This window comes from Periplaneta americana, chromosome 8, assembly GCF_040183065.1.
Source record: "Periplaneta americana isolate PAMFEO1 chromosome 8, P.americana_PAMFEO1_priV1, whole genome shotgun sequence".
Lineage (NCBI taxonomy): Eukaryota > Metazoa > Arthropoda > Insecta > Blattodea > Blattidae > Periplaneta > Periplaneta americana.
In genome coordinates this window covers 158,215,999-158,226,061 of record NC_091124.1, presented here as the reverse complement: position 1 = coordinate 158,226,061, position 10,063 = coordinate 158,215,999, and positions in this window count along the sequence as shown.

Here is a 10,063-nt window from a genome sequence, read left to right as displayed (position 1 = left end):
TTGGTATTGTGATATGTTAATGTTATGTATTTATTCTCGCATGGTGTTTGAGTTGGTTTGTTCTGTTTTTGTTTTGCCTTTTTTATTACTGTGTCTATTATGTTAGGGATGTATCCATTGTCTTGTGCTATATATTTTATTGTGTTTAATTCTTCAGTGTAGTTGTCATTGTTCATTGGTATATTAATTAATCTGTGTGTCATTGTACGGAAAGCTGCATGTTTATGTTGTATGGGATGATTTGGTGAATTGTATATATGTGTTGTGGTTGTAGTGGGTTTCCTGTATATTTTGAAACCCACTACAATCACAACACATATACACAATTTTTTTTTTTTTCAGACTTAGCAAATATACAAGTTATACGTTCTTAAAATTTTATCGTTAAAAAGAAAACAAACAAAAGAAGAAGAAGAACTGCATATTTGAATGGGTCACTGGAACTATGCTGCATGTTAGAACTGTCAAGTTTGCAGGAGAGCATATTGAATGGGATTTCCGGAAAAGCTGCCTAGCTGAGGCGGGATTTGAACATGCAACGTTGTTCCATGGAAATTATAAATAATAAAACCATGACTTCTTTTCGAAAAGATTATTATACAAAAAAAAAATGATATTTAACTTTTTAAACATTTAGTTCAGAATAATTTGAATACATGTAGTTAAAGACAAAATCATTAATTTAAATTGAGAAAAAAAACTGAAAATACACATCAGATTTTTTTACTGACTTGGTATATTTTCATAAAAACTTGTGACGTTTAGGGTCCATCAGGTACTTTATCATGTCCAAAAGATCTTTCTTTCTCTCTTTCGCAATGGGCAGAGGGGCTCAATATAAACGTAGTAGATCATTTTAATCAATCACATTCGGTGTGGCTGGAAACAACATCTGAGCGTCATGGTCTCAAAAATTTGTGTGACTCTCTCAAATACAGTGTCTTTGAATCATCTGCGCTCATCTTAAACAAGGCGTACCTAGTGATCGACACGTTTCTCTTGACTTTTCCTGGGGAAAGGCGTCGAGATCTATGGCAGCATAGTAAAGCTGTGTAGTTGACGACAGGTGATTGCACCGCACGTAGTTCTATATGAATATATGCAGCATAGTAAAACTTTGTAGTTGACGACAGATGATCGCACCGCACGTAATTCTACAAGAATATATGCAGCATAGTAAAACTTTGTAGTTGACGACAGATGATCGCACCGCACGTAGTTCTACAAGAATATATGCAGCATAGTAAAACTTTGTAGTTGACGACAGGTGATCGCACCGCACGTAGTTCTACATGAATATATGCAGCATAGTAAAACTGTGTAGTTGACGACAGGTGATCGCACCGCACGTAGTTCTACATGAATATATGCAGCATAGTAAAACTTTGTAGTTGACGACAGATGATCGCACCGCACGTAGTTCTACAAGAATATATGCAGCATAGTAAAACTTTGTAGTTGACGACAGATGATCGCACCGCACGTAGTTCTACATGAATATATGCAGCATAGTAAAACTGTGTAGTTGACGACAGGTGATCGCACCGCACGTAGTTCTACATGAATATATGCAGCATAGTAAAACTGTGTAGTTGACGACAGGTGATCGCACCGCACGTATTTCTACATGAATATATGCAGCATAGTAAAGCTGTGTAGTTGACGACAGGTGATCGCACCGCACATAGTTCTACATGAATATATGCAGCATATTAAAACTGTGTAGTTGACGACAGGTGATCGCACCGCACGTATTTCTACATGAATATATGCAGCATAGTAAAGCTGTGTAGTTGACGACAGGTGATCGCACCACACGTATTTCTACATGAATATATGCAGCATATTAAAACTGTGTAGTTGACGACAGGTGATCGCACCGCACGTATTTCTACATGAATATATGCAGCATAGTAAAGCTGTGTAGTTGACGACAGGTGATCGCACCGCACATAGTTCTACATGAATATATGCAGCACATTAAAACTGTGTAGTTGACGACAGGTGATCGCACCGCACGTATTTCTACATGAATATATGCAGCATAGTAAAACTGTGTAGTTGACGACAGGTGATCGAACCACGTATCTTTATGTAAAGTTATGCTGCATAGTAAATCAATGCACTTGTTGGCAGCTGATCGCACCCACACGTACTTCTACATAAAGATAATTATGTAGCATGTATCTGTCGACAGGTAATCGCACCCATTTCTGGTTGTAAGCAATGATATGCATCACAATAAAGCTGTATACCTATCGGTTGGTGATTGCACTCGGTTCCGGACAATTGGCCACAGAAAATTAGTAACAGGGACAATTCGCCACAGATAAACAATTTGCCACAAATAGACAATTTGCCACAGATACACAATTTTCCACAATTAGACAATTTGCCACACCGTCCATTATCCAAAAATGGAACCTAACAATTTATTTAAATTTGAATTAGTGGCAAATACGATAACTTTCACGTTGTCCTCCGGTTCAAAATACAACAACCACCTTTCTCCTTGTACGGTCTTAGTGTATCTGTCGGCTATAACGTTCAGTTCGTCAATATTTCTTGGTTCAGGTGTTAGGTGCTGCTTCCTGGTACGGAGCACAGTTTTTTTTTAACAGATGGTTTCTTCGGTAGATTCACATTGGCTTCGCTTGCAATACGCTGTATCTCATTTTGAATAATGAAAGACGTCGGTTCTCGGGAAGTCCCCGCCCTTGCCTTCATGTTCTCTACACATTCCTTTGCGTTAATCCTTCCCCAGTCTGCAGAATGATTCTTGTGTTCAGACGGTTCTTTGACGACACTGCTTCCATCTTATGATAACGTGACTGTTGCATTACACCCGCCACGCATGTCATAGCGCCAAACAACTCCATTCTTATTTTCTCTAAGTCTCGTGTACGTGTAGCCAAGATACTGTATATTAATTTGTGAGAGCCTCTTTATGATTTTGTAAAGCGAATTTCTTGCGCCATAGTTCCGAATTAGTTTACAGTTTCTGGATCTGCCTTGTGTTACCATAGAAATATATTATAAATTGTTGCGAATTTCAGTATTGCTTTGACTTTTAATGTGTGGCTAATTGCTTTTGATACGAATTTAAATTATTTAGCGAATTATCTTCGATACGAATTTCAATTATGTGGCGAGTTGCCTCTGTGGCCAATTTTCTGTGGCCAGTTGTCCCCAACCCGATTGCACCACACGGTAATTCTACGTAAAGATATGCAAACATAGTAAACACAGACAAATAAACAGAATAGTAAAGCTGTGTACTTGACGACAGGTGATTGCACCACACGTAGCTTTACGTAAAAGTATGCAGCATAGTAGATAGTAGAGCTATTCACCTGTGGACAGGCGTTCGCACTCACACGTTTTTCTACATGAAGATATGCAACATCTGTCGATTTTTCTTTTCATTGTCTGTTTATTTCTTTGACTTCTTCTCTTCTTTTTCTCACCTTCATTCCGATTCCGCAAATAGCATTGTCATCGTTTTCTAACTCTATTCCTTCGCATTCTTCCACCCCTCCCTCTCACTTCTTCCATATATTTTGTCTCATGTTTGCATTAGAGATACGAAGCACGGGGCGCGAAATAAAACATCGGGCGGGGCTCCAAGTGAGAATGAAAAATTTCGAATTCCAGTTCTATTACTGGCAGATGGTGTTTACATGGCCGGGCGCCAGGAGGGGAAAGTGGGGCTTCAAGGTCGTCAATGAACAGACACACGTACAGAAGCGCCCTCAATAGTACATAGTATTACATGGTTACCCCTACGTTGTAATAACAAAAGACGGACTTCACAGAATATATTCCAAAGGCGTTGTCATGTTATCTTCCGACAGATGAAAATACATTAATGAAGTAAGAGCTTTTGTGATTTATCTTTTGGTTTAGTGAATTGGGTGACCATGTACCTGGCGATGGACCGAAAGGTCCTGTGTTCTCTCTCGGGATACTCTTCGTTCGTTGCCTCTTCGTTCGTTGCCTCTTCGTTCGTTGCAGAAGTTCCAGAACGGCTTAGAAGTTCATTCATGGCCTACCATGGAGGAAACACCACTCGAGTGGAGGGGCACGGGAACGGAGACCAAGGGGAGTCCGGCCAGATTTTTAGATAAGTTTGAGGAAGAGGAAGCCACAAAATATTCACAAAGTTGTTTGTTTACATGAAAGAAGAATTCTGTTAAATCACATTAAGTCATATGGATCGTATGCGAAGACTAAGAGGATGGCCGAAGATAGAGAAAAAATTGGAGAATGCTGGATTTGCAGTGAAAGATCTTGGCCAAAAAAATATGAATGAATGAATAATTGAAATAGTAATTATGTCTTCCACAGTTTGAGATTTTTCATGGCATCTGGTGAACGTGGGTTCAGTAAACTGAAGTTGACCAAGAATTACTTGCGATCACGTTTAGGTCAAGAAAAACTCAACAATCTAACAATCTATTTATTTGTCTATGCTAACAATACTATCCATTGAGTGCGAATTGGATTCAAAGGTCAGTCTTAGTGAGGTCATAGAGCAAAATTTGTATCTGCTAAAGTGAGACGATTCAAGATGCCGTCTGCTTCGAAATGTAAAATTAAAATTAGATTCTGACTGAAGTAGCCTACTTCCCAGAGCTTCTATAAATGTGGTGTTTCAGTTAAGTTAGTAGGGCTACTGCATAACAATTTATTAGACTACTCTAACCTGACTTATTTATAATCTGCATATTAATTATTTTTTTTACATGTACTCTAATATTTTCACTGAATTATGCTTGCATTTATTTTTAAAATGACTTTTTTTTTTGTTGGTTGTAAGGCTCATTATTGAAACATATTGTATTTATAAACTGAGGGTTATTTATTTCTCTTGTCCAAAATATTATTTCAATTTCAGTAAAAATAAGGTTGGCAGATATTGTAATACAATTTCCTTAGTTTGTCTTTATATCATATTAAAATTATGGAATTTTAATTTTCATTAAAATATTATCGAGGAGGAGGGCTTAACAATTTTTTTGCGGGGGGACCACAATTCCTATGGGCGGCCCTGATTCAGCCTTCTGTCAAATTGAGTACTGGGTCTTTCCCAGGAGTAAGAAGGCGTCGCAGTGTGGTATCGATCAAACCCTTGCGGTGGCTGAGTGGTTAGACCTTCAGCCTGTCACGCAGGTTCGAGTCCCGGTCAGGCCTGGGATTTTTCATCGACAAGGACCATGTCGCAGTTGGAGTTTTTCTTGGAATTCTCCCGTTTTCCCATATTAGGGGTCTATATAATTCCGTCAACATTTCTCCATTTCGCTATCATTCTACAGCAGGGCTGGTCACCGGGAGCGATTCCAAACTCTAAAGCCTTGGTTTTTCTGAACCGACGCATGCGACGTGCGAGGTGCGAGGCCCGCCTCGCACAAATCCGGACTACACGAGAGATAGTGAGTGGTTTCTATAACTGCGAGATGCGAGGTCTGCGCACCTCGCAGCCATAGAAACCACTCACTATCTCTCATGTAGTCCGGATTTGTGCGAGGTCTGTCGCATGCGTCGGTTCAGAAAAACCAAGGCTTAAACAGGGACGCTTAATATTCATCCGTCACGACATCAACGCTGCGCGATGTTCCGCGGGGAAGAAAGGGGTTGAAGAGAAGTCATATGGCTCCCCATGAGAGAGTAGAATCCGCTCTTGGTGCCCAGCCCTGTTCTACAGCATTCCACGATCGCCAGCTGGCGACGCAAGGAAGAGACTGGCCTGTTCGAAACCTAGGTACGCAGCAAATCTTACTGCAGTCAGCCGGTGTGGGTTTGGGAATCCATCTAGCTTGAGGGTTAGAGCAATAGATCTTGAAAGGTCGCAGTGCAGAGTCGTAGTGCCCCCTAACGAAATTCCATTCAATTTCAATGTGTTGGACATTCTAATGAGATGACTTGATTTGATCGATACTATGAAGTACAAGTAAATTAATGATAAAGAATATATGCATAATGAATGAATGATAAAGTGTGAATTTTTATTTTATTTTATTGGGTTATTTTAGACGCTGTATCAACATCTAGGTTATTTAGCGTCTGAATGATATGACGATGATAATGCTGGTGAAATGAGTCCGGGGTCCAGTACCGAAAGTTACCCAGCATTTGCTCGTATTGGGTTGAGGGAAAACCCCGGAAAAAACCTCAACCAGGTAACTTGCCCCGACCGGGATTCAAACCCGGGCCACCTGGTTTCGCGGCCAGACGCGCTGACCGTTACTCCACAGGTGTGGACTAAAGTGTGAATGTATTAATGATAAGTGAATACATAAATGTGTGAATGGATGAGGAATTCATGATAAATGAAATGTGAGTGAATTAATTATGAAATATATGCATGAGTGTATGAACGATAATTGAATATGTGAATGTGTGAACGAATGTTTGGATGGATGGGAATTACTGAACAATTAATTATGAAAAATGAGATTAGTTAATTATTGAACTGATGAATCGAAAATGAATAAAAAAGTAATTTATAATTAGCCGATAGCAGCTGATAAGCTATGTACAGAGTTTCTACACCAACGTGCCCTAATTTTGAAGCCTTTTTAATGATAGAAAATACCTTTTTTTTCAGATCTGATTTTACAGACTTGGGTATAACAGGAGTTAAAATTGCCGCTTAAATTTTCTCACAGCTAACGTTTGTCGCGTTTGGCGCTGTTGGTAATCCATGCGAAAATGGAGTCACTTCAAAAGGTACCTAAGTTGTGGTGTGGTATTCCAAGTTTAAGTCCGTTATTATGATGCAAAGGGAATTTCGTCATGTGTATCACATAGCATTACCAGACGCCAAGGGATAAAAACATGGTATAGAGAATTTATGGACTCTGGGAGTGCATTGAAAAGGCATGAATATGCTGCAGCACGGTCGACTCTAGGAGGTCGGAAGACTCAACTTGGCAACACTGTGTCGTCTGCTGTTGTCCATCATACTGCTGTCATACTTCACTAACAAAACTAAAGAGTTTTAATGTTAATATCAGAAGAAAACCGTAAAAAAGTTAATCGTACGCCGTACAAGGAGCCAGTATAATACATTACTGATTATAGATAAATAATTATATACAGTAGCTACATTTGCAACAAAGTAAAGTAATCCTCTTATATATATTTTTAAATCTTAAATAATGTCATCTAAAAAAAATGCTGTAATTTAATACAAAAGCGGTATGTCATGTCTTCATTATTTTTATCGTTATTTCCCACATGCTATAGTTTTATATTCTTTATCAAATATATTCCATTACATTGTGTACAAAATTCAAACACGTATAATTCATAGGCGTGAATATTAAGCACATTTTGTTACATTGTAATTTATTTCAAGTCATAGGCTACTTTGGTTGTCAGCCAGAATTAATGGATCTATCCAGTTAGGCTAGGCCACTTTTTTCAAACTTCAGTAATATTCATTTATAAAAAGACACTGTAGATATCTTAAAAGGAGTCGTGTCTTTATTATAATATATTTTTATCTTATTTTCAACATCTATACGGCAGTTCTATATTGTTTATAAAAACATTATCCCATTACATTACATGCAATACTCAACACATACTGTACAATTCCTAGGCCTAGGTTATACACTATTATTAAATACGTTTTATCTTACTTAGGCCTACAATTTTCACATATTTTTTTTTAATGTCTGCAATTTTCTCTTACCATACACTGATTTACTGGCAGCTGTGATATCATTCCTTGCCTTTGAATATTATTTAACTATGTTCATAATCTTAAAAGTATTTATTTCAGTCACTGACTTCACAGCATATGTTTAAGTGTAGCACCTTAAACATATGCTGTGAAGTCAGTGACTGAAATAAATACTTTTAAGATACAATATAGACTTCTCTGAAAATTAAAAATGAATTGCAAAATATGTTCATAATGCCGGAAAGTATTTTATACAGCAAGTTTAACTTATTCCATCGCACGAGGGCATACATCGTTTACAAAGCCAACATCAATACACAAGACTGTTTTTGAGAGTAACTTCAATAACTTCTTTTGATTTCCACATTTTACATAGTTTACTACATTAACACTATCTTAAATCAATGTACTTGCAATGCAGTAATAGGCAATTGTTGCAATGTAAAGTACAAAATCTTAAAGAAGAGTAAAGTCCTCCTCAATTCAAAGTGTCATAATAAATATCTTGATTGTGGGTTTCTTTCCCTACCAAGTACAGTAAAACCCCGATTATCCGTCACCCTATTAACCAATTGGTGGATTATCCGACTGTCTCTCTCGCAGAAAAAATATGAAGTACGAATTATTTCTACAGAGTGTTTTTACAAACCTTTAACCTTAAGCATTATGGCTTACTCTTCGAGTGACCGTACTGTTTAACTTCTATGCAAAATGTCTTCTACAAGTGCCAAAAAAAACATGTTGTACTACGGAAAAAAATGCAAGTAATTGTGTGGTTCGAGAAAAGAGAAAATGTGGTTCATCTCACATCACAGTACGAGATAGGAATTACAACTTTGCGCGATTTAGGCTAATGAAAAACAAAATATAAACTGTATAAAATTTGTAAATCTACAACATGAGACCTCTAGTATTCCTATCTTTCCATAGAAAGTCGTCGTAAGGAGTTTCCTTGGCCATTAAAAACCCGTCGTTGAAAACCAGACTTAAGTACAATAAATATTGTTTTAATAACTGACTTATAGGAAAATCAAACGTAAAAAAAAACTTCTGATCCACTACCTAGTGTATTAAAAAAAAGACCATGGAGGAAATTACGAAAATATTATGCACTTTGTTTATGACAACTTTTTATGGTAGGCCTACGGATTATACGATTTTTTCGATTAACCGTTCACTTCACCCCCTTTATTACCACGGATAATAGAGGTTCAACTGTAATCAATACAAAGTGAGCAATGTAACTTTGAGGATACCTTGAAGGTGGCATAAGCTGATATGTTCAGAAGCTGAATATCAGCTTCAAAGCTAAAAGTATTAGGTTCTTTGATAACTCTAAAAAATGGAGCTACCGGTACATCTACCATTTCGTTTCTTTCTGGCTCTATATCGTCTTCTGTTTCAAATGTCTCCGAAATCCGTACTTCGTTGCTTTCATGTCAGAACCTAAAAAGAAAACTCAGCATAAATTGTAAATACTCTTTAATACGCGAAAGCAAGACTTAAATCTCATACACCACGCGCTCGAAAGAAGATTGATGTCTGATGCACATGTTGCCAAGTTTCCGCCTTCTACTGGAGTCGACTGTGGCTGCTTTTCCCTAGGTAGAACTCCTGAACTTAACTTGTTGTTCCAACAAGATGGTGCTGTCCCCAATGGTCGCTGGATGAAACATTCACATGGCATTGGATAGGACGAGATGGACTCTGAATTGGCCTCCACATTCTCCTGATATCACGTCGTTGGATTTCTTTTTGTGAGGCTACGTCAAAGACAGGGTGTAATAAATTACGGGACGTTCTAGACCTCCGTGCAAGGATTGTGGAAGCTATTGGTACCATCCCTCCGGACATGTTGGAACAGACCTGAATGGAAATCGAATGCAGACTAGACATCCTTCGTATCACCACAGGGGCTCATGTAGAAGTGTCGTGATTTTTTGTTACAAACTTAATACCTCCTACAACTTATGTTTGTGAATAAAATTCCCTTATCTTTATATCTTAGATATCGGGAGCAAGATGAAAATAGAGCATTTCGGTGTAGACACTCTGTATTTATTATTCTGAACTGTGTTGGAAGTCTGAAAGAACTATCTGCAGCTGTAATGTGTGACGTTAATATTATATTATATTATATTATATTATATTATATTATATTATATTATATTATATTATATTATATTATATTATATTATATTATATTATATTATATTATACTATGTCACATTATAGAAGTCTATATGGCTATATTATATTCAATGCCAAAGTCCAAAAAGTTTTTTTAATTAACTTACTACTTAAAAAACATAACTGTTTTATATTCAGGATCCTTGTGGTCACCTTCACTGGAGGGCTAATTTTTAACAAATC